Below are 26,539 nucleotides of genomic sequence, written 5' to 3'. Positions count from 1 at the left end.
TGCATTAAAATGTAATAAAAGACTGAGGGATCATCTTCTGACTCTTCAAGTGTCTAAACCAGGTACCTGATTTGAGAGTTGGGCCTTCTTATACAGCCACTAAACTATCCATAGGAAAATTCATAGCCTATGAGATCCTGCATCTCTAGGCTCTTAATTAAGGCACAGAGGATACATGTATGATTAATTTATTAAAGAGTATCCAAGGAGGGGCCATGAAGATGGTGACCAGTCTAGAGGGGAATTCATGCAGGGAGTGGTTGAGGTCACTTGGTCTGTTCAGCCTGAAGGAGACTGAGGGGAGGCTCGTTGCAATCAGCAGCTTCCTCACAAGCAGAAGTGGAAGGGCAGGCACTGGTCTCTTTCCTGTGGTGACCAGTGACAAGAACTGAGGGAATATCATGAAGCTGTGCCAGGGGAGGTTTAGGTTGGGCAAACACCAGAGGGTGGCTGGGCACTGGAACAGGCTCCCCAGGGAAGTGGTCACAGTACTAAGCCTGGCAGTGCAAGAAGTGTTTGGACAATGTTCTCGGGCACGTGGTGTGATTCTTGGGGTGTCCTGTGCAGGGCTGGGAGTTGGACTCAATGATTCTTGTGGGTCCCTTCCAATTCAGGATATTCTGTGATTCTGTGATTCTTGTCCATGCTGATACCCATTTCTCAGACTGGAACAGATCAAATTCTCAAGTTATTGGCAGTAAAATATCATCTCTATTTCTCAATTATTTTTATTAATTAATTTATCTCCTGATAAGGTAGTATACAGTCTAAAAACTTGGATCATTTCTGTCTTTCATTCCTCTGCAGAAGCCAGCAGGGCGCAGCTTAGGCATTGTGACATGAAGTAAAATCACAGCAGTTGCAAGCTGAGTTACAAGCTGAGTTGCAACTAACAAATTCAGCCTCTTCTGTTATTTATACTAATAGTAGGGGTCATGTGAAATGTCTGACCTGTATGTGGGATGACAACCAGAAAGAACTTGAGAATCTCTATGCTCACACACATCAGTTTTCTCCAAGACTTTTTAAAAACTCTGCCTTACCATGAAACAATCACAAGGATTCCCACATTCCTTCTCCAGAACAAATTACTTTGAGAAAATCAGTATTTCAGGCCTTGCAAAGATTTTTCCTTAAAAATCAGAGAATTTACATTTCAATTAATGATTTGGAAAACTCGATTGATGAGGTAGAAGGAGAGGGTTTTTGCTGTTTGTGGTCTCTTCAGTTGTATACATGCAGCCAGAGTGGTTTATTCCTTAAGAAAACTAAGGGAAAGGTCATGTTCACATGGGTTTTGTCACTCTGGAAGTGTGTGTAATCTCCTCAGTACTAGAAATATTGCAGTTCCCAACAGTACTATAGGAATTTCTGTAATGGATTTCCGTCAGGAAAAATCTCGCTGTAAGCCTTTTTGTTGCCATATTAACAACACTGACAAACAGGTTTTTCTACATGTCTTTGGACAAGAAGTATATGATTTGTCAGTGATATTTCTGATATTTCTGTAAGCAAACAAGCTGAAATTCATATGTCTTTAAATATAATAATGGGCTTCTTGGTTTTTTGTCTGGACTTACATGCTTATGTTTTTTATATGTACCAGTTGATCCTCCCCCTAATCTTTGAGCTCAGTGGCCAATTTCCATCAAATGTCACAAGGAGTAGAACTACAGAGCTATTAAAAGAGAGAGAGAGAGACCTTACAAACGTATTCACTGATAAGAAAGCTAATAATTCTCCTTTCTAGCCACCAGAGAATTCAAATGGAGCAGACTGAGAGGGAAATACAGAACTACTTGTTTTCACTTGCAAATCATGTAAAGAACGAGACAGTTTAAGGCCCCACGAGTCTGCAAGGGGTGGCTGGCGAACATATGGCAACATGGAAATGGGCTTCTAATGCATTCAGCTGGGCTATGCAGTTTCAACAGTAACTGCTGGAATAAAGTCCTACAAGACCAAGATCCGGTTTCTAACAGGGGTGTGAAGATGGCTTTATTGGCCGTTCTTGAACACACTTTTTACTGTGTGCAGTGCAACTAGCAGCGGTGATGCAGTTGCAGACACATGTCTAAGGCATAACTTCTTGAACTGGTTAAATGAAAATGTGATTCATTGGCAAACGTTTTTGTCCTAGTGGCATCTCCATGACTGAAGAGGAGTAGCAGTTACCTATGCATTTTCGTTCTTACATGTCGGGTACTCCAAAAGAGACAGACAGGTAAGAGAATGTCCTGGTATTTTATTGTTTGCAAGGAAGATCTAACAGTAAATATGGCAGTTAAACAACTGCAGGGATAGAAAAGTTTTAGGTGAGCAGTAGCTTTCTGGAACAGGGCTTGAATGGACCCTTCCTTTTCCTGTAAAACTGCAGTATAAAAGAACTAGACCTCTGTGTTATATGGTGTCAGATCAGATCTCTGATTTGATCTCAGACATGGAGTAAGGTTGTATAGAATGGCTTTTTACTTGCAGATCTAGCATCTTGTTTTATTTTTATGTTTTATTTGAAATTTTTGTGTGCTAATAATTAATTATTCCTAGCAAGGTTTCAAATTAGACCTGTATTTTCAATAATTTGTCATCCATTTTAGACATTATGAAAACGTTGCTAAAATTGTTTTGTTGCAGAATGCTAAAGAAAAATTATTTCAAATACTTAATTTAAAACATTGCTAAAATGGCCATGGGAAATCTATCAAAACTGGCTATCATAATGATTTTTTTTAGAAGAGCATTTGTTTTTGTAAAAAATACTGTTTCCATTTAGCAAATTCCTTGTCTTTTTAAATTTCAAATAATTCTAAGACACTATGAAGAAAAAATTGAGACAAATCAGTATTTCTATGAAGAAAGATCTCTTTCAAAGCACTGAATACAGGAAAGTCTACTGATATAATTGATTTTTAACTTTCAAAAAGCCTTTGACCTTACTGCCTACAAGAGGCTACTGATGAGATCAGTGCTGTGATCCAACTTCTGCTTCCATCAGTAGCATTCTTTACTCATGTGACGCCCCATTAACATTAAGAGACCTATCAGTCTGCCCCCATGAAAGAAATTGCAGTCAGCTCCCACAAAGACACTGAGAGGGTAGTATATGATAAAATGGCACTGAGACCTGAAATAGTGTTTCTCACTCTAAATGTTTCCTTGTTTTCTGCTACTTGCTCGATTTTCTTTTGATGTTTATAAGCCCTTTGGAGCAGAGACTGTTTTCCACAATGCCTGGCTGTAGACCAAGCAACAAGCTGGTTGTGCTTTACGGACATATATGAAATGTGGGAGGTGCATAACTGTCTGCAGGAACTGGGGCTTCTTTGTGCATCACATCATGCTGCCCCACACTTCTGGGTCTATAACCATAGAAGCAATAAACTCTAAAGGATCTCTCATAATTTGAGAACAAAGTGATAATTAATTAAAAGAAGAAGAAACAAAGTGTGACCCTTTTTTTCATAGTTCTTTTTACAACAGTGTATAATTAGTCTGTGGAACTTGCTATCTAAAGATACTCCCAAGCCCCAGTTTTGAGGGCAGTGTCAGGAAGCTTGGATTAGGGAAGGGCATAGTTCATGGTAGGAACGGAGTAACTTGTCCCCTAGCTAAGAACAGACCAAGTGCAGACTGAAAAGGTGCCTGTTTCATTCTCTATAGCATACAAACTATGTTGAAGCATTGCCAATAAGAGTATCATCCCTTTCACCTCCAGGAAGCAGTAATGGAGTCATCTGGATCAATGGCAATGTAAAATTTACTGTGACTGGAAAGATCACTTCTTCCTAGAGTCTTATTTTTTTCTTTGAGTGTGTTCAGGGCTAAAAACCTAAGAAAAAAACCGAAGAGACTTGATGGTAGCCAGAACTTTTCATGCTCAAAGGAGAAGTTCCTCTGAAACTTGATAGGTTCCTGATTTACATTACAGGGGCTCTGTCAGATATTTTTAAATTGTTTTATCTTTTCTTGTGTAAAGTTTTTGCCAGCATCTCTAATTCCAGCTCAGGACAATACAGGCAGAAAAAGGGATGGAGGCATCTCCTGGCATACGCTCAGGTAACTGGCACCTGCAGAGTAAGCATGACATGCTCCAGATACCTCAGATTTTTATTCACTTCAAGTACAGTTGATCAAGTATGTGTGTTATCAAGTATGTCAAGTTATCAGGACAGACATCACTTGATCTGCTCTACTGCACATCCACTCAGGTCTCTAGCTACCCAGAAATCCCAGACAAGAGACCAAATTCCTGGTTTTCTGTGTCAACAAAATTTAGGGGGTGAGGGCAAGAAAGGACATGCATGGAAAGAATTAAGATATGTGAGTGAACACCCAGCTTTTTATGAAAGAAGGGATTGCTCCTCCACTAACCACTACAGTGCTGTTTGTCGCTGAGTGCCTCTCCAGCCCCTGGGACATGGCACAAGGGCAGAGCCGTGCAGCACTGCCAGTTCCAAGCCTTCTTCACCATGCTCCATGCATGGTATGGCCCAGCACCTTCTCCCAGTGGCATCTGTGGGACAAGGAACAGAGTTAGGAGTGTGGCTATGGCAGAATTGTCTGGATGAGAACAAGGCACCAGGGACTCAGTGATGAAAATGCTTGGAATTAGCAAGGCAGCTCCTCCCTGCTTGCCGCTCTGGTGTAGCCATTTCCTCCTGGCAGTATCCCTCGAAGCAATTCCCTTGGGATTTCTGTCTTCCCATGTGCCATACACCCTGTGTGTCAGCGCTACACAGGTGAAAATGGCCACACAAATAACTCATTAATTGGCAGGAGAGCATGAAATGCTGAGAATGTGCCTTTGTGAAGGGGCAGAGAAAAACCTTTAAAAACTGCCAGTCTAATGATTATAAAATATCTATCTTTCCTCATTCTTGTCTTTATATGCCTTATTATTATTTTTAACAAAAATGACCAACTGCTTGCTAAGTTTTATCCAGTCCATAGAAAAGAAACCATTGCTCTTCAGAACAATTTATCATTTTTGAAGTTCTAGTTTTATAGGTTTGCAAATGTCACTGCACATGACTGGAGACTGACAGACTCTAACTAATAACTTTACTCATGAGCAGTCCCAGCATACCTCATGCATTCATTTCAGTGCATAGGTATCTACAGAAACAAGGTCCAATTGTCCTGGAAATCCATGTATTTTGTTTATTTATAATTCATTATGTCTGAGCCATTGTCTCATGTCTGTTGTGATGACACTCTCATTTATTTTTGAGTGGAAACAAGCTGGTTTAGATTTTCCTTCCAAATATTTTGTTTCCAAATGCTTCTCTATTCTTGTTTGTCTTTTTAGGTGTCATCCTGACATCTGTACTCTGAAAAATATAACCTTCTCAGTCTGAAATGCTGTTCTTGCAGCTAAAAGATTTTATAATAACATTTACCTCTGTCCACTAAACATCATACTCTCATTTAAAGAAAGATTTTACAAGTTCTTGAGTATCATAAGAAGAGTCTTGAGTCTCAGTTTAAAAGCTCAAAAACTTGTTGCCCATATATGTGGAGCTTTACTCTGTGTTCTGAGAATCTACAGTCACATCTCATTTACAATAGCAAGATACAATGAAATAACCTAGGAGGGGTATTTTGCCTGCACTTCTTGATGCCTTGGCTTTTGTTTTTTCTAAAAATTGCAAAGGGTGAATTCAGCCTGTAGGTTTTGTAAGCAATAGGGATTAAACCTAGTTATAATTTAATTCAAACCATGCTGAAGTGGTTGCAAGAGGAAGAAAGACACAATTTCCTCATAGTGACACTTCAAAGAGAAGTCTTAAGTCGTGTAAATCTGGATGCTCCAGTTCTAGCAAGGGTAGGAATCCTCTGTGTGTATGTAATCAGCCTTCTGCCTAACAGAGCACTTAGAGCTTCCATGGCAGCACTACAGGTTACACAGCTCCTCCAACACCAAGGGGGATCATGGGACTTCAATCACCATTTGTGAAGACCAGGTTCTGCAAGCTCTTGGGAGGGTTATTGGGCAGAGTCAGTTGCTCTGGCCAGTCTTGATCCCTACAGTCATTTCATAAAAATGCTAGACTTTTTATATTGACAGTCTGCTGTTTGACTAAGTTTTCCTGAGTGCCTTTTGGACTGTTCAGCCAGCTACTTGTGCAGCAAGTATGCCAGGTATTTTTTGTTTGCTGGCACAGACATTTTTCCTGTGGAACCTTACATGATTATTAACCAACAGAAGGTTGGTAAGAGGGAGTTTCTTGACATCTATCCAGGATCTAGGTGTTACCATGACACAAATGGTCTTTAAAATCAGTATTTCATGCACTTTCACTCCGTTTTTACATCTGTCATTATGCATGAACTTGAAAGGTTCTTTGTTTGCTTGCTTTACTGAGAGTCTTTGGCAAGACATGGACTTCCTGTAAGACTCCATGGTCCCAGGACATGTGAGCCCTCAGGTCACATAGCACACAAGGTGTTGCATGTCAGGCTCCATTTTCAAACACCTGCATCAGGACACAACAGCTCCTAAACACAATTAACTATCCTCAATAATTCCCAGGTCAAAGATTCCCGTCCCCTTATTTTTCCAGTTGCTCCAATAACATTGCGTTGATGTCCAGAGTGCTTCTCTGCCTTCTTCAAAGTAATCAGTGTTCAGCAAACACCAACCTTGCTTCTTAACCACGAGATGTGATGCTACCTCATGCTGGGAAAAATATATGGCACATGCTTAGGAGCGCTTATTCACACAGGTACCTAACCAGATGTCAAAGCGATGAGTAATAGGGAGACTCAGCAAGTTGCTAATCAACTATTAATTGTGTGCTTCAGTAATTAGTCTCTGCTGAAAACCGGTTCTCCACAGGCCACAATTTTAGGATGGAAATGGCGCGTTAAATGAGCAGCACATAAAGATGCTGTGGTTAACCTTGTCAGTCAGTAGATGGCTCTGTTGCTTCTAGCCATCTTCAGGGAACAACTCTGCATTGCCATGGCCAAGGAGCGTGCCCTTCCCCAGGGATGCAAGGAGCCACTGACAGTGCACACAGACCTTTCCACTTTGTTGTTTCCAAATGGTTCAGTTTGCAGACAATATTGTTCATCTATTTATTTTTACGAAGATATTTGTTAGTTCCACAAAATCTTTGTAACTCTCTGGTTGAGCAGTCTATCCATTGCTGTTTTATACAGCTTAGCTTAAGTAATTATCATGTGCACTTGACATCACCATAATTTCACAGCAACAGACTACAAATGCCCCACTGTGAAGGAACTGGTTGTTTCAACTGTTTGGAAGTGGGCTGTGAGTTTCTTCAGTTGTGTATTCATAGTCACTGTCCTGGTTCCTTCTCATTCTCACCTTGTGGCCTAGCAATTGTGCGAGTGATGGGTTTCCTGTCAGCTTAAAACATGGCAACACTTACCTCACCAAAAAATTACAATTGCTTCATTGATTAGTCCCAGTAGTGAGAATGAATAAGCACAGAGTTCAAGCTACTCTTCCCTTCCAAAGAAACAGTCACACCAAATTGGAATTGCAGGAGACTGCCAGGGCATCAGGAGGAAGCTTGCAGTGTTAGACTCTCTCTGTTCTGCAGTTAAAAACAACATTTCAGTTACCCAGAAAATCTATTAATGAGTTTTCTCATGCATTAAATGACCACACAAAACCCTTTTCCCCTCTGTCCTAAAAACACAAGCCAGCATGAAGCCAGAAGAGCTCAGTGGTGGCAGAATTTGCAATGGGAAAAATGAGATCGTATTGGCTGCAGTGGAAAGAAATGAAAAAGGAGACGAGTTTATTCTTTGTCAGTTGTGGGAAAATGCATCAAAACTAGCAGCAGATGTTAAAAGTTCAGGAAAAAAATAGTAAACACTTTCAGACACAGGTAGAATAATGTTCAGAAGGTGGTAATATTATCTGAGTTCCTGGAGCAAGGAAAGCAGATCCTGTAGGCAGGATCTGCTGTCCTCTGAAAGTACTGGGAATGTTTTTATGGGTTTCAATAGCCCATAGAGCTGCCAAATGTCATGCATTTCACTCAGGCTAGTGAGGACCTTCTCACGCTGGCCTGGCTTTCAGCTGGTTTCTCAGGCATTCAGGCTGGCAGTGGGAAAATGTGTCAGGATTTTGGCTTGTAGTTCTGTCTTTGGACTGTTAGGGGCCCCCATGGCTCTATTCCTATGTAATCATGACCTGTCTGTAACTGGAGTGTGGCCCTAAGCAGGGGACCTGATCCAGGGCAAGGGTACCAGGATAAAGGTTCCCAAGCTGACACATCTGTCATCAGTGATGGCAGGACCCCCAACATTTTGCTCAACAGGTAAAGTAGCTTCTACCTCTAGAAAGTCCAAGTCAGAGCATCCACTGCTTTTCTCACCCAGCAATATCTTACTCATTCATCATCCTCCTGCACTGAAACCACATGGGTCTGATGTTCTCTGTGCTTCCCTCCTGATGGTACTGTCAGCCTTGGCAACCATCTCTTCCCATCAATCCCCTTGCTACTTCCCAGCAGCATCCATCAAGTAGCCCTCTCCAGCACTGCACTACCCCCACACCTCTGCTCTGCATGGCTTAGAGTAATGTGTGTTGCCTGCTAGTCTGAAAATTGTTTGCAAGCATGTGTAAAATTGCACACAGGGAGTGTGGCACCTTTTGGAATCACTGTTTCATTCCCAGTCTGGGGCAATATAATGAGGACAATAATAATCACAAAATCAAAGAAACAGTAGTAGCTGAGGCCCATCAAATTTTCAACTTGTGGAAAATGCCTGCAGTCAAGGAATGGCTGCACAGCATGTGGAAATGAATGGCCAACGTCTGGAACAAGATAGTATTTATACTGCCATAGGTTTCATATTGGATGGCAAAAAACATAAAACAGATTGAAATAACAGAGGAATTTATCTAGAAAATGCTGCCTTACAGAGCTATGAGAACATGGAATGTTAAAAATCCATATTCAGTGAGGGGTGAAGGGAGATATTTAACCTTTCTTGGACTGTACACGTACAAAAACTTGTGTTAGATGGTTACAAGCTTTAAAGCAGGCTGACCCATTTTGCTGTTTAAAATATTCTGAGACTTCCATGGAGACATATCTGATGCCACCTATATATAATGACCTAGATTTTAAAAACAGTTGGGAAGCAGACGTCTGGAAATCTGTTGTGAATTTTAACGTTTTCCATGCAAAGATTGAGTGTAAGCTGGCAGTTTAATTTCACTTTTGAAGGACCAAAATGCTGTTAGGACTTCCTAGTTATATAATTAGGATTGTCTTGTTTGGAAGATGACCATGAAGTGACAACAGAGCCATCCTTTCCCTGCCAGATTCCTGTCCTACAGGACGCTCAGGTAAGCACAGGTCTAAAGTCATTGCTATCTCATAACTGTATGGTTGTCTGTGTGCCATATCTTAATGTGCTTGTCAATAAATGGGTGTCAGTGTCACAAAATTCACAGGCACCACTAGTGCCTGCTGGCTGAGTTCTCACAGTGACCAACTAGTGAAGCAGTGAAGAGAATTAATTACTTTGCCAACATGAAGGGCTGAGAAGAAAACCGACATGTGATCAGGATGAAGTAATTTACAGGATAGTTTCCTCTCTCCTCAGATTAACAGGCTTCAGTCTGCACGTTTTTCTTCCAAGCTATATTCTCTGGAGCTCACTCAACCATCCAAAGCATGGACTATGTGAAATGGCATTTCTAGAGTTCAGCAGGCAGGCTGCCAAAAGAATGTCTTCTACTCCTATTTTAATGTGAATTTCTATGAGTTGGGGGAAACTAAATCAAGCAGTCATATGAAAGGGAATTGCTGGCAGAAAATATTTGGGGAAAAAAAAAAAGAAAAGGAAACTAAAATGTCCCTTTTCATATTTTAAATAGGAAAAAATATCCCAGAGCCTCCTAGGCTCAGGGATCCAAAGGTCAGCAGAAACAATAAGTAGTAAGCCTTAAAAAAATAAATAATCTAGTAGAGGGGAGAAAAAGAAAATTTGTAAAAATAAGCAAAAGCAAGTTAAAGTGTAATTAGTGAGATAAATAATACTGACTTCCAAAAAAATATTTCATCTGACAGCAAGGGGACACAGATATGTTTTTGGTGGAAGCTGACCAAAGATAAATAAAAATTGGTCCATGGGAGCATAATTGGCTTGACATTAATTGTCACAGTTCTTTAAATACAAGTTTTGAGATCATGAAAACAGTCGTGTGATACTACTGAAAGTGCTCTTTAAAATAAAGTGGGCATTTATGCAGACTGCTAGCAAAAATTTCCTATGAAAAGGTTTGATTGGAGTTTGTTCTTCAAAACCTCTCTGCACAACTTTTGGAGGCCAGAATGCACACAGAGCCAGAGAAAAGTAGGATTAACTACGCACTTCCTCCCACAGATTCATCAAAACCTTAGTGAATCACATTATAATCACATTATAAAATAAATGCTCATTTTAATCCCCTGCAAGTCTCACAATTGCTATCCCTGTTATACAAACAAGGATGACTCCAGACACAACAGTTATGTCTTGAGAAATATCAAGCTAGATCATCTTTCACCAGAGCAAATAAAGGCCAGAAAAGATAAAATACTGTGAAATTATGTTATCCTTTTCAGCAGATGTCGAAGAAAATTCTGTGTTATAGTAGCAATACTGAATTAAGTCAGGGCTAAATACTAAAGTGGTTATTGTTGTGCAGAGTGATACAATGGCAGACATATGTGCAATGAATCGGAACATACCAGATGCTTGCTCAGATGAATCTTTGCAAAAGTTAAGTCTAGTGCAATAAATTTCAGAGTTTCAGCTTCTCAGAAGAACTTTGAACTACCTCTCATAAACAATAAGAAGAGTCTTGCAACTCTTCTTACTTCCTGAATGCAGTCCCGTTAGTATGAGACGATGTTCCTTGAGTCTCTTGAAGTCCAGTATCAGAGGGGACTGCCATCTGTTTTATGCTGGCCCCATGGCAGAACAAACTGGTTTTGGATGAGGCAAGCATCAAGGGCATTTGAATGTCAAGTGGAAGGACCGGGTGGAAACCCTGGGCAAAGGAAAGCTTGCAGCGGTGCAGCAGACACAAAGAGTCTGAGTAGACGGCAAGAAAAAAAGCTCGGGATGGACAGAAGACTAACGCTAACAGATGCTTTAACATCACCTGAGTAATATCAAGTAATTTTCACTTAACTGCTCTTTCTTACAACTGCAGCACAAAGAAGCTTTGCCAATGCCTCCCATTCTTAACTGCACTTTTGCAGCGGAGAATTTAAACCTCACAGAAGCCAATATGGTACTGCTAGCAGAAGAATGGATTTTGCACATAATTTTTTTTAAATGCAGATTGAACTAAGCTTTTTCTATTGTATACTGTGATTTCCAGAAATGACTAGATTTCTAGAAATTGCCTATCTTTTATACCATTTTTAATTAAGAATAACTCAGGTAGTAAAAACATATAGCCACTTAACCATCTCGTAGCTTGCAAAGTTGTCTTCCCAACAATTTATAGTTCATGTCCTCCACAAACATGGCAAGAGTCAATCCCCAGAAGTTAAATGAACCACATCCTCTGTGAATATACCAGCCCCCAACCATCTGCAGAAGGCCTGAGAAAATAGAGCTAGTAGTATAACCCAGAAGGTCAATAAACTGATTCTTTCAGATCTGCACTATTTTGGATTTGGAGATAAAAGCCAGGATGTGAACTTTCTGAGGCTGTTGCTTCTGTATGTAGAGCGTGTTCACAAACTTTCTAAAGACAATTCAGGGCTATGTTACTCTTCAGCTTTTCACACTTATTTGATATTTCCTAATTACAATTCCCCTCAGTGACAGGATGATTGAAATTCCTATCATTCCTGTTGTAGCTATTTTGCAGGCTTCCTTTATCTACATAAACATTTCCTGTTCTGCTTTCTCATTCTCCCCCACTGTCCTATAATGGCTTCCTATTGTCATTTTTTTATCCTTTCTTTCACTTGAGTCCAAATTGGTTTTCACTGGTGACAACTCTGTCTGTGGTATTTCTTGGGTTAGAAATACATCACAGCTTCTCCCCAAGTGAAGAGGTTTTCTGTGTGCTACTAAATTCTTAAATATGTAGTGTAATGTTTAAAATTCTTGACTGCATCTTAATTTGACCAGAGCTACAGCACAACTGGTTCAAGTTCTGCATCTTACCCTTTTGTAATTTTTACTCCTGGGTAGTTTATTATTTACAGAACACCACAGGTGTAATTTAGCTACCATATAGGTGCTGTATTTCTCTGTGATTTATACTTTAGCACTATAATGACTTACTATGGAGCCTGCAGTCTGACTGAGATAGTTGTAGACCACACAGCAAAAACCAAGGGAAAGACCAAAGCTGAACAGCACCAGTATGAAAGCTAGTTCATTAAAGTCAAGTCTAAGTCAAGCCAAAAAAAGAGGAGTCTTGAGGAGGTTCTTAAGTCTTCGTTATGTGGAATAAGAGATGGACCTGAGGAAGGTCTGGGAAATGAGCCTGAGAGATGTTTGGCTATCCTCACACCCAGTGCTGTGCTCTGACCAAAATACCTTGCCTCCAGTGACTGCTTCATCCCTCTCCTACTGGTCTTAAATCATACTAGTCACTTTTACAGCCTTTGCTTCTCATCATCTTCTTTTCCAGACATAAAATTTATGAATACCCCCAGATACCCCACTGTCCCTGTCCCCTTACTAGCTTTACCAGTTCCTTGGTTTTTCTCTGCCTCCCATTCTGCATATCATCATCATGTGCACTTAATCTTCAGCACGTTTTGCTGCCAATCACCCAAACCTCACCTACACTACAGCCCAAGGGATTCTCCCAGTAACACTTAAGGGTGCTTTGGGCTCTCCTCGGTGCTTTTCATTTCAAAAACGTAGAAGCCTGGTCCTTTTCCCTTCCCTGAAGGCCCTTCATGAAATACAAGTTTCCTTCTCTGAGATGCTGAGTGACTCCATCCTGTACACCTGCAGATCCTGTTCCATTAGTGGCCTTGGTTCTCAAGTAAGAGTGCTCCTCATTAACTCGTATGCATTCCCTCATAATTGTCATTATTGTGTGTGGCCACTACATAAAATTTTCTGCCCTACTAAAACAAGTGGGCCATTTTTTAGGGTTCTGCATGTTGCTTAAGAGGATGATGTTATAAACATGGCTTCTCCTACATCAAAGAATTATGTGGTTTCATCCTCAGCTGGAATGTCTCTCCAATAGCTTTTGTCTTTTGAGAAATTAGTAGATATAAGGTAGTTAAAATAAGAGACAAGGGAGATAATTTAGCAGGAAATATATCCCTACTTCTGTTGAAGGAAAGCTTAGAACGGAATACGGGATATAGAATACAGAATATAGAATATAGAATATAGAATGTAGAATATAGGATAGTTCAGCTGGATGGGATCTAAAATGATCATCTAGTTCAACTGCCTGACCACTTCAGGGCTGACCAAGTTAAAGCATGGTATCAAGGGTTTTGTCCAAATAAATGTCTCTTGAACACTGAAAACTGTGGCGCATCAACCATCTCTCTAGAAAGCCTATTCCAGTGTTTGACCACCCTCTTGGTAAAGAAATGCTTCCCAATGTCCAGTCTAAACCTTCCCTGGTGCAACTTTGAATCATTCCCATGCGTCCTATCACTGGATCCCAAGAAGATATCAGCAACTTAAAGGATATGCCTTCCTGCCCCTTCATCATCTTTCCTGTCCTCTGGGCACATCCAAGGATCTTCACATCCTTTTTAAGTTTTGGGGCCTAGAACTACACAATATACTCGAAATTAGGTTGCACTAGCTCAATACAGTGGGATAATTGTCCCTCTTGACTGGTCAGTTGTGCTGTGTTTGATGCACTCCAGGATGAGGTTTGCCCTCTTGGCTGCCAGGACACACACTGCTGACTCCTTTTGAGCCTCCTGTCAACTGGCACCCCCAGGCCCCTTTCCATGGGGCTGCTCTCCAGCCCCTCCTCTCCTAGTTCATACTTGTACCCAGCAGTACCCTGTCCTAGATGGAGAATCTGGCATTTCAGCTGGCTAAATTTCATCCCATTAATCATAACCCAATGTTCCAATCTATCCATATCCCTCTTCAAGGCCTCTTGTCCTTCAAAACAGTCAACAACACTTCCCAGTTCAGTATCATCAGCAAACTTGTTAATGGTGCTTTCAACTCCTGCACCCAAATCATTTATAAATATATTGAACAGAACTGTCCTCAGGATTAAGCCCTGAGGAACACTGCTGGTGACTGATCTCCATCCAGGCATAGCCTCACTCCCTACAACACTTTCAGTTCTGCCCTCCAGTCAGTTAAAGCCCGAGTAAACAATATGCACCTTGCAATCTTTTCTAAAAAAGAAAGCAATGATCTGCAGGTTTTTTTCTTTGCCAGATGAATTTCTGCAGCAAATGTGTGTTTTTCCCACTCTGTCTCCTCAGCTGATCTGAGTTTCACTTCAGTCATGACAATTGCATCATCCCCTTTAAGCCAAGTATCCTTGGAGTGGTAAGGAGGGAAATACAGTCATTAATGGGATTAAACCCTTTCCTGCAGAAAGACAAAAAAAAAAGATCATTGTTCTGGTTTAAAGCAGGTACTGAATGGAGAATCACTAAACTGCAGGGAGATATGTTCTGAGCTGTAAGTATTTGCCTCTGCAGCTCAAGAAATGCATAGCTGTACAGTGGACTGGTTAATGCTTCTGAACAGCTTTCTGGACAGTTTGAAAGATGGAATACTCCCATCTTCTATTTTAGAAATAGGCACAGGGATGGATGCCCCAGCCCCAAGAAGCAGGCTGGATTAAGACGGAAGGTGTGTAAGATGGCTCCATGGGTGTTCAAACACTTACCGGAATTAAGTATTACCTGGGTGCTGATATTCTTCATACTCTCTTATACATAATCTCTCCTTAGCAACTGATGGAAGAAGGGGAAAGTCGTGATTTCCTTGAAGTGCTGCACCATCTGTCAGCTCTACTCATCTTTTCTTCAAACTTATTTTGAGATAGCTTCTTTTCTCCTTCTGACATTCTCTATTCCCAGGCTTGGCTATAGTTGGATGATTGTTATGTTCAGTTACAGATTATGAGATACATGTAACTGTTCACTTTAGAAATCTGAGGGATCTCATCAAGTGACATCCCACTGACGCAAATGTTGACAACTAGTTTTCCACGAGGGGATGTGAAGCGAGGAAGATAACCAATATGATTCTCTCAGATATTTCTGCAGGGAGTGCAGACACAGCATGACCCCATTGATCCCAGATAGCTTCTGTAGAAAGGCAGTCAGATCTGAAGTTCACTTGTGTCAAGAGCTGCTGATAAACCTTGCAGACTTTTACCAGAGATAAGAGGATTGTATTGCGCAATGGCCATAAACCATGCTAAGAAATGTTTGTGTTCCTGCGAAAGCTGTGAATTACTGAATCTGGCTTTTTCATACTTTCCCTGAACTTAAAAAACACAGTGATTAAACAATGCAATAAGTATGATTCTTTTATATTTAAATGTGATTCTTTTATTGAGTAACATCTGGATCATGTATGTGGGAAGAAATTATGTATCTTTTAAAACTCTGTGTCTGTTCTATTAATTTTAACCTTGCAAGGACTGTTTTTTGGCTTCTAAATTTTCTTCTTGCTGTTAGTAGGACTTTATTTTAGGGTTTTAATTTTTTTCCTTCCCCTCTGCAGTCTCTCCAACAGAGCACTAAGGCTGAAGAGGTTAAATTGACAAAAAAAGGCACATCCTCATATAATCAGGATGCTAAATCCAGCTGAGCAAAGCAAGCAGAGTGCAGATGCAAGACAGAAATAAAATATGCAGCAAACTCAGAAGTGAAAGAATAAAGAAGTCAGTATGGCAAACAGTGAGAAACTAAACAAACACACTGAAAACACAGCCCACGAGAGAAGCAAACACGCACCAACTATAATGAGGAAGGAAAAGTCAGGCTCAGGCCATCCCCACTCATTGGCAACACATGAAGAGAGTCAGCAAATGCAAGCTGTATGGGTTTCTCTGAAAACAAAGGCTTGATTTTCAGAAATGGAATTTTCTTCTACCCATGAAGCAGCAGATCGCTTTTTAAAAGTCAATCTCTCCAAAAAGCCAAGGCAAATACCAGAATGTTGTTTAGTGTTTTGTCTTCTGGGAAAATGTTTATCCACACTAACTGGGGTAATTGTAAATGAATCATTATAAATTATCTGTGGAACTTTGAAATTTATCTTTTGCATTGTGTCATGTTCTGGCAGTAAAGTGAAAGTAAGTTAATGCTGGCAGTTCAGGAAGAAAGCTGCAACAGGAAACATCAGGAAAAGCTAATGCAGTGAGTAGCTACTCACAGCATAATTTACAATATGTGGATGTTACACATGCTCCTGGAGCAAGATGTGCACAGGTACTCACATGTGTGTATACACAGACACACCTCTGCCACGCAGACACTGAGGCAAGGGGCAGAAGGACTGAAGCAGCAATCAGCTTAAGTGCTCTGAGCCCATGTTCACACGTTAGACCTCTGTCCCAAGCCCACCCACACTGAGCCCTTTTTGTTCACTTTTCTAGTCTTGAAAAATGTGATGAAGAACCCTGGGAAAAAGCTAGTGGTTTGCTAAAGCTCTCAGGGGTTGGTCTGCTTTTTTAATCCTTTGTTAAATTTGATCGCAGCTCAGAATTCATTCTTTTTGTGTTTTGCAAATTGAATTAAAAATAAATAAATAGCTAAAAGGAGCTTGCTGGCAAATTTATTTTATCTATGTGTTGTTATAATTCAGCTAGCAAATACCAAGTTTTTCAAAGGAGAACAGCCAGGGCTCAGGGCTTAAAAGATCAAAAAGCTGAAATAAGGGAGCAAGGAGCTACATCCTTTGCCACCAGCCCAGCATCCATTACTAAGATTTTTATTACTAAGTCATACAAAGGCAGCAGTGACAAATTATGAGCTCAGGAATATCTCATATATCACATAGATGGAACTAACAAAATTTTAAAATATGTGTCATTTTAAAGGGTAATGAATAAAGATAAATGTGTTTTGTTCCATACTCCAGAAATGAGCAGATACTCAGAATGGGGAACTGAATAAACCTATCATTTCACATCACTTTCAATTCTTCTACCATAATTTTCCCAGCCAGAATAACTTAATGGGAAAGTGACACAGGTCACTGATGTAATAAAAAGCTGAATGTCAGATGGTGAGAAAAAATCTTCAGTGGCTGCAACACTATCAAGAGTATCAGAGGCTTGGCTTTCCTGAAGCCAGGGCTATCTACAACCAGCTCTCACAGCATTTGCACTGGGGGAACTGCTGGTGCAAACGAGGCAAAGAAAAATGAAGTTCAAGTAATGGTCTGTTTCAGAAAGGTGGAAAGATCTAAGCACAACAGACTCCTCAGCTTGACAACGTAAATTCTGTGAGGGCTCAAACAGAAAGGGGCAATTACTGCCTTATGCTCCAGCTCTAATCTTAAATTATAGGATAGTTTCCTAATGAGGGGGAACATTGCTGGAGACAGCTGTGGTGGATGGAAGGGAACACTGCTGTAATTACAGATCCTTACACACCAGTGACAGAAGTTCCCAAACTCCAAGGGGAAACACCTTCATAATGTTTGTTTCTGCAGAATCAAATACCATTCTCAGTTTGCAGTGGAATAGAAACGTTCAAGTATGTAAGCTTAAAATTGGATTGCAGCCCTATATGATGCATGTTAGGAGCTGGACTGCATTGGCAGAGGTGAGTTAGTGTGCTGGGGTCTTAACTTGGGCTTAGGTACAATAACAATGGTCAACTAGAGAAATGCAAGATTTGTCAGTGGCACTGGAGAGAGAGAAAACAAAGAAAACCAGCAGACAAGTCCTAGGCAGAACATCTGATATGGCAAAATCAGAACAAACTTGTTCCTTTCTTTCAAGATGACTGCTGGGAGCGAGGGCGTCGAATGTTTCATACACTTTCTTATTACAAAGAGCATGTTACTGGACAGACTGAAAAAACGATTCTTGGGGTTTTTTTTTGCTTTTGTGAGCTATGCAGTCATAGCAGTTTACAACATGGGGTCTGCAGACTCCCAGGGTTCCACAGATCACTTTCAAGGGCTGCAGCCAAAATAACTAAAGAACAAGCTGTTGTCTAGTTGCTATTCAAGAAATCTCACTATTCAAGGGAGATATTTACTGTATGTCTCCAGTAAAGTTTATAGGGGCTAGAGGTGGAGAAAGAAATCATTGCAAATGCAAAATCATTGCATTTACACTATTACTATTACTATTACATGAGAAGAAATGGATGGTATTTTTCCAACTTGTACTTCCATGGATGACTCAGCTACTACTAGCATGATACATAACTGTATTTTCAGAGTATCTTTGCTTCAGCCAGTACACAAAACAAGACCTGGTTATGTAATTAGCAACTGTTAAATGATTTGTGTTCTACTGGTTGTTTAATGGGGCTTCACCCTTTACTGAATTCTTTTGTAGTGAAGGAAGAATTTTTTGTTCCCCAAGATGCTTGTTTATTGGCATTTAACAGTATAAAACCTGAGTATTTCACAAATTTTTTTTTTAAGGAAACCTGTGAGGTTAATGGATAAAAAATGGGGAGAAAAATAAAATAATCTTGGCAACCAGTGTGAAATATTAAAACCTGATCCTTTTAAGCACTTGATTTTTTTTTTTTTTTGCATATACAAAAAACATAGCCCACATTGACTTCAGTTACAGCTCTAACACAGCAGTTTCTCACATCAGGAGTCACACTGATCACCAGGGAAATGAGGAGCTTCCGGGTAAATGTATACAAGGTTTGCCTGGTATGCAAGGAGTTCTTGAGCAGTGGGACAGAGTCCAAGGCAGCATTTAAACCCCGGGGGCCATTTATCCATACCACATCTTCTCTTTGCCTTCAGCTTTAAGTCCTGTACTTCTGATTGATCCAGTCCTTACCTCCACTCTGTAAACTTCCCTCCCAGTCCTAATCTTCTTGCACAGCAAAACCTAGGCCCTAGTAAATCCAAGATAAGTGGACCACAGGCATCAGCCCCATGTACTGCTTGTTTCTTGGACCAGCACTGTTACCCCTCTCCCTGTCTTAGCATCAGTGTTCCCACTGCCTTTCTCCCTTTCTCCTGTGTCATCTCAGCCAGGTTCAACCCCAAGTTCTCCTTGTGGGTACTCCCCAGCTCTGATGGTCCCTTCCAGCTTCTGCCTTGCACTTTACTTCATCACCAGTGTTCTCCCTCATCCCTGATTCTTGTTTAAAACTTTCATCCTTCCTCCTGCCAACTCCAGGACCAGTTTCCACTATTCTGAGTCTTCTGCTGTGCAGCAGCTTCCCCTTTCCTCCATAGTGCTAGCCAGGGGAAGCTGGCTGAAAACCAGGCTGTGCCCCTCTCTCAGTCCAGATCTCAACATTAGGTGTGACCTGCCACAGAGCCAGCCTTGTAACAACCGTATGGGGGAAAAAGTTATCTTAAATTTGGACTGGAGTGTGCTCAGGGAAGACAAGTCATCAGGGAGGTTAGCTGCTAAAACTGTGAAGGTTTCTGTTGAACATTTGTGAGCGACAAACCTTCAAGGGCCTCCCTCTGACTGAGTGAACTGTAGCTGCATTTGCTGAAGGAGTGTAAAAGAGAGAGCTCTTTCAGCAAGACCCCTTCTCCCTCCTCCCCCCAGCCCTCCTGGCTGCAAAGGCCAAATCTCCACTCCAAATGCCTTTGACCTGAACAAGCCTTTTAGGCTGTGTCTGGAAAGTACAGCCACGACTACATAGGTGTACCTAGTAGAGCCAGACAGCTCTGAACAGCTCAACTCTAGGAGCTGAATTCAGAAGAAATTGTAACTGGTTGTAAACAGGGCTTTGTGAGGTGTGCAGACAATTTTAATAGTACCTGGAGCCACCAGCCTCACCTACAATAACTGATTTCATTTGGAGAAATCTATACAAAAACTGTTTTGGCACAGCCTACAGTAAACAAGCTTTTGTTTTATCCTCCTCCTCCCCATGTTAATTGTGACAGATACAGCCTGACATCATTGTAATCTGGGAAACAGATAGTTAGGAAAGGAATTGCAGCCACACCAGCACCTAGCTTTCATCTGACTTCTTTCTGCTCTTTAATCTTTTAGCTGGCTAATTATGAAGCTTGAATCAGAACCCTGCCAAAATAGGTTGTACCTTTTTTCCATACCTGTGACCCTCAGAAAGAACAACCAGTGTACTCACGTTCCATGAAAAAGGCTTGGCATATGAGTCCTTCAGCTCTGTTCATTTAGGTGACCATATAAATGTGTGCTGTGTTCTACTACGGACCCTCCTCTTTCTGCATTGCCTATTTTAAGATGAATCGAGGGGACAAAAATCTAAGCCTTGACATCACATTTTGCAAAGGAAGCAAATGTGCTCCTCCCTAAATCTAAATGAATGGCCTTTTAAGGTGACTGCTGAATTAAATTCCTGTATGATGAAATCAACAGGCATGAGAAAGTTCTTATTTCTGAAAAAGAAAAAAGATGCAGGGGAAAAAAACCAACAAAAAAAATCACCCACTATGTGATTGCAGGGCTGAGAGCTGAATAGGAGCTGTTTACGCTGACTCAATGAAGATACTTTACTCAGCTTTGGTAGTAAGGCAGCTTCACAGGCTGAAGGAAAATGGGGATATACATATTCTGAGCCTGCTAAGCTTCTCTAATGTAAGACATGTGCATTTCATTGAAGTCCTGAAATACCTCACTTAGAAGAAAGATGATTGAAACCCCAAGCACATCTTTCTGTTTATCATATATTACATATTTCTGACATACTTTGAGCAGTACTGTATGCAGCCAACATCAGTCTTTGTGCCTCTAAGGTATTTCTGTGAAGACCTAAAATACCCTTAAGACAGAGTAAAAATAATCTCATTAGGGGAATGGGGCACGTCTGGACATTCTCAGGACAGAAGCTCTACCCAAGCACAGCCTGTCGCTTTACATTTGCAGGGGGAAATCACAGGGAACCAAACCACCATGAAATGCAAAAATTAAACAGTCTTCCGGCAATCTTAAAAAAAAAAGAGCCAGAGACCTCCATGAAGGCCATAAATTTTGTAGAGCTCAGGAGGTCACTAATGGTTGATTGACACCACTGAAGCACTTTCCTCTAATTTTTCACAGTGATATTGCAGAAACATGAGAATACAATGGACATGAATTCTGGCTCCAGTCTTTTACCTCTCCTTATACCTGCTCCTCCAGTGTAACCATAAAACCTGGGTCCTTCCTCTATATCTTCCATTGTTGGGACTTCTCTTCTGGCTGGATTGTTGATAGAAATAATAGCTTTAAGGCAGGAGAGGTCCTTTAAGGTGTTGGTATTTTTATTATTATTCCATCATCCAGATTTGCTTTAAGTAAGGTTAGACCAAACAGTGATAAAACACTGATGTCTTATCTTAACTGTTCTCAGTGTTGCTACAGGCAATGGTGCTACACCAGAGATAACTGAATGTTAGGGGAGGGTGGCTATTTTAGACAAGCCTACATCTGCAGGAAGGAAGGGAATGTGACACCTCGTTACAGATTTAGTTTTAAGATAAATGAAGCAGAAAGCAATGATTTTCCTTTTTCAAACATAATTCCTCCTCCTATCACGGATTTACAGGCAGTAAATTAATTACTTGGGCAGTACAAATCAGGAATGGAGAAGGAGATGAATGATGGCTTGAAGACCTTTCAGAGGTGAATCACTTCTATCATAACAAATAGGGGAACACTGCAGTCAAAGCTACTTTCTGTGTCATAATCTGGAGCTAACCCTGAACTGGATGTCTCAGCGGGGGACCTGACAGCACTTCACCCTTAATTTCTCCTGTCTCCTTTGCTCTCTGTCTACTAAAAGAATGAATTCTGAGTTTTGGACCCTACATATATCTTATCCATAGCAACCACAACACTTCCCTCAGATTTGCTAAAATGCAAATCTTGAATTTAGATGAAAGAAGATGGATCTTCCCCCCATACTCTAATTCTGAGCTTGACTGAAATGTAGAAGCAGACATGTTTGTCAGCATCAGGGCTTCCTGGTGGCCCTTCCCATCTTAGAGCCTCCAGACTCTGCCTTAGCAACCCATGACCTTTGCTAGCAATCAGTGGGAAAGCACTGAAGAAAAATTGCTGAGTGATGACTCACTCTACCAGAGCTTGGTTGCTCTATCCTTTTCTAATGCTGCTGATGGAAAGATATTTTCTATTGTGAGAGGCTTGTTTTCCTGCTCCATAGGAACAATGATCCATAAGGATTTCCTGAGGAGTGACTTCTCCTTAGAGTAAGATTTCTTGTCTCTCAGCCCCTGGAAGACTAACTGAATTACCCATTACCCAGTTACTTATCACCTTCCTGCTCCCTCTTGCATTTTCAACACCTACTTTAATGCAGAGGACTCCTCATTGGACACAGGCACTGGGGAACAGGGAACTAATGAAAAACTCTCATAAATCAGCAGAGGAGGTGGAAACATATAGGACCCACTAGAGGAGTCAGGGGCCCCATGTGGAATACAGCATGGGGGATTGCACTTGGAGTTGAGCAACACAGTCCTGGCTGTGCTAGAGTGTGAACTCCAGCTTGGAACAGCTGACCCTGATGAGGGTCATGGCAGTCTTTCTTCTCTGATCAGAAACAGCACTTGGGGCTTCTTAAGAAAGCAAAGGCACAACAGCAGTCAAGGTTTATCTGTTTGGGCAGAAGTCCCAAAGCCACTACATTCTTCCCCTTTTATTTACAGCCTTCAGTGACAAGTCCTCTCCTCTGATGGTTGCAGACTGTAATGTTCCACTGCAAGCACAGCTGGCTGTTTGGGGTGGCTGACACGCAGAGCTGCACCTGCTGGAATAGATGCTAAGAAAAGAGATGTGTTCTGAGAGATACAAAGGCATTGTCCGATCCGTGATGGATTGCATGGGCAAAAGACTTTGTTAAGACCAACTTGTGTGACCTCCTGCATTGACCATCTGCTGGCTCCTTGTTGGGTGACAGAAAGCCTTTCAATATGCTACCAAACTGATAGAAATTACCCTGATCTGATGGTGAGTATTGGTAAATATGTGTGTGCGCGCCTTTAGATTGGTGGTGTGGATTCCACACTGCATAGCTCTCTATTGTCCCTTTTGCTACTCCCAGGAGGCTGGGAGAAGCAGCTGTACTGCAGAGATGCCAACCATCAGCAAAATACAGCAATTGTTTTATGAGTTTAATGCTATTTATCTTCTAATTTATTTACCAGAGATGTACATAATGCTCAATGAAAGCCAGTTTGCTGAGCACAAAAGTCTTAAAAACACCCTTCAATTTGCTAATGTATTTTTCTTATTGAACAGATTTTTTTTTTTTTTTTAGAAAATTTAACCTTCATTTAAAAAAAAAGAAACAAACAAGTGAGGGTGGATAGCTCAAGCTGAGAGAGAAGATGGCAGCAGGCAGCAGGTCAGCCAGCTCTCATCTTCTTGTTTTTAATTATTTGCCCCACCAAGGATGGGGCCACCGTTGCCCTGGGAGTGTATGGTCCCTGCTCCAAAGGCTCACATGCTGAAGGGTGAACGGTCACTTTGTGTAACCTATCTGAAGGAGCTCAGTCTGATCTCCAGACAAATGTGAGAGAGCTGCTGGCTTGGTATTTGCCAGCACAGGTATTGCAATCTCCAATGTGTTTACTGCAGATATTTGTAATGGCTGGGACCCCACGCTGAACACTGCCAACCTCTGCACCAAGTGGAATTAATTGCAGGATAGAGGTCAAGTGTGAAGCAGATAAGAGGGTTCTAGAAAAATGACAGAGGTCAGACAGCATTAGATAAATGGTGATGAGAAAGCCTGCATTAATAGCAGTACTGTAGCTGTGTTTCCTGAAAAGAGAGCAATACATTCCCTAGTGTGGACATACTTCTTGTTGGCCAAAACACATTCTGAATTCCTCAATAATCAGGCAGGAAGTGGTAAAATCCATCAGACAAAATGAACAATGTGTTATTTTTTCCAACATTAAAAATATATTTTGGGTCATAACTATTATAGAAAAAACATTTTATGGGCAATCAGATTTATTTTTTCTGCCATACTAAATTTTTCAGTGATGTACAGCAAGTGGAATTTCTGTACACAAAGATGTGTTTTAAGAGCTTCGTTTCCATGCAGATCAGTACTTTACCTAATAGGTGCATTACTCAAAAGTACTCACTGCTCTTCCAAAAATTTGCACAAATAGAAATTATGTTTTAGTAGCTTCCCAGTCAAGTAACCAGAGAGAAAAGCAGAATTATAATAGCCATGAGTTTTGTGCTTTGTGTAAACAGCTGGAGTTAGGTAATTTCTGATTTATTTTTGTCACTTTGTGTGATTTTGTTTATTTTACACCATGACTGAAGTCAGTGTGGACTCTGTACACAACAGGTCTACAGCCTTGTACCTACCTTGCCTTGGTTGGCTGTTCTGAGAGCCTCCTACCAAGATTTCCTGTTGCCTCCATTTTAGAGGAGCTCTGTCTTTTCTCCAATGAGTGGAAGTTAGTAAGACCCAGCAGATGCTGCTGCCTGAGTTCAGTCAGCAGAGTAACACTGTGATTCCTTCCAGCTTCTTTGCTTGTACATCGAGAGGAAGGAGGATGCTAACTTCATAACTTCTCCCCATTGTGCCCCAGAGGTTAGGCACCTTGCCATACACAGATGTTATCAAAAAATGGAATCATTTTATAAATAAACTGTGAGTTAACAACGGTCTACATAAATGTATGCTTTGGTTCGAGACTGATGTATTCTTTGAGAACATTCTCTAAATAAACTGAATGTTTTCATTTTATACTTTGTTATGATTTATCACATTGTGGTTTATTTAAGGCTTTCAATACTCTCTCTTCCATTTGCTGAACTTTAGATATGGAATTAAAACATGCTTGACTGCACAGTCTTCCTTTATATTCAAAGAAGAAGCCATGTAGCTATCACAATGGATTAAGACATCCTACATTAAAACCCTGTCATTTTTGCAACTGCATTTATGCAAGAAGACAACAGTAGCTAATGGGTCCATCTAAGACATTGAGTTGAATGGACAATTTTTTCATAGCTGTGGTAATCACGAATACTCTGAAAAAGGCTGCTTTGCCAGTTGTAGCCCAAGAAAATTGAATACTGTTCTCTTGCAAAAAATGCTCTGCAAGTATTCAGCCATCTTATTCCATTACATGCCATTACAAAAAACAGTGACTTGTTTATTCATTGGAAGTTCATGCACATACACTACATCTTTTGACAGTCCATAAATACTGCTTTAGCCTGTTTACTGTCAAAGGCACAGGCTCAAGCTAAGAACTCTTCTAAAGGATTACTTCTCCATTTGTCCAGTATGGACAGCCCATAGCACTAATAGATGCATGACCCCAAAAATTCAGTGATCCCCAATTCTTTCATACAGGTTCCAACAGCCACCTTTGTTCTCTGGACTCAGGCATAACAGAGTTATAGGGTGATCCATCCATCTGCAGGGGAAGGTTTTCTTTTGGGGGACATCCCCCAAAACGTCAGGACCAAACTTTCAGGTCTATCCAAACCAACTTTTTCAAGAAGTAGGGGTTCCAGGAAAAAACATTCATGGTGTTGAGGTATCTTCGCAATAAACTCTTTCTGCTGTTACCAAACCTGTTGACTTCCATTTGGTATTTAGTTATGCCTTAAACCATTTATTTACTGTCTCATAATGATTCATGTAACTATATAGTGCTGCCAAGCGAATTCCATTACCATGGGGACATTTGCAGACATTTTAAATAGTTGAGATAAATACAATAAACTAGAAAAACCACAGAGAAATAAATTGATAAAAAATGGGAGATCACTGCTCACAAACTGCAATGAAGTACACTGAATTTTTGAACCAGCTAGCCAACTCAACAGTAACTGCACACATTGCTTAATAATACACTACAGGTAGAACAATACTACATTATTTTTGCAATAAAGTAGTCAAAACACTTTTTAAAGACAAGTAATGTAGACAAGTATTTGCTTCCTACACAACTGAACCATCTTTCGATAACATTCAATTTTCCAGCTAGGTATTTCAAGGAAATAAAGAACACACAGGAACAGCATATAAGTGTCATGTCCAATAGACTATTTCAATCACAGTGTCTTTGGTGAAGATGAGTAATACCTGAAAACAGGGCATTACAAACACTAGTAAATTCATAAAACATGAAGTCATACATCTAGGCATTTCAGGTCTGTCTATCTATCTATCTATCTTTTATATTATTATATTATCTAACAGAGGTGTTCCCATGGACTCCATGAGCACAAGATTAACTATCAAAAAGTGCTATCAATGTATAACCAAACAGTACATGCTTTCCATATATTTGACCATAGTTTTTAACCATGTTTTTTACGGGACTTTGGGCGTTACATTGGACTGTTAAGGAGGAAAAAAAGAAATTGTTGGCAAGGAGTTTAGAGACATCCTGTGTAGGAAGAGTCCATGCTGCCAGTTTATCCAAGAAG

General features: G+C 40.6%; 2 long non-coding RNA genes across 2 annotated transcripts; one reads left to right on the top strand and one right to left on the bottom strand.

The window, feature by feature from the left end:
- Positions 1-567: 567 nt before the first annotated feature.
- Positions 568-20,317, bottom strand: LOC116442298. The gene is made up of 4 exons (XR_004239496.1): positions 20,232-20,317; positions 7,398-7,565; positions 4,372-4,513; positions 568-665 (listed from the first exon to the last, which is right to left on the bottom strand). It is a non-coding gene; the product is annotated as an uncharacterized LOC116442298 (long non-coding RNA).
- Positions 7,579-26,312, top strand: LOC116442305. The gene is made up of 3 exons (XR_004239501.1): positions 7,579-9,334; positions 22,774-23,074; positions 24,435-26,312. It is a non-coding gene; the product is annotated as an uncharacterized LOC116442305 (long non-coding RNA).
- Positions 26,313-26,539: the final 227 nt, after the last annotated feature.

Source organism: Corvus moneduloides, chromosome 1, assembly GCF_009650955.1.
Source record: "Corvus moneduloides isolate bCorMon1 chromosome 1, bCorMon1.pri, whole genome shotgun sequence".
NCBI classification, from domain to species: domain Eukaryota; kingdom Metazoa; phylum Chordata; class Aves; order Passeriformes; family Corvidae; genus Corvus; species Corvus moneduloides.
The sequence above is the reverse complement of the archived record's forward strand: the minus strand, read 5'-3'. Positions and strand labels throughout refer to the sequence as shown.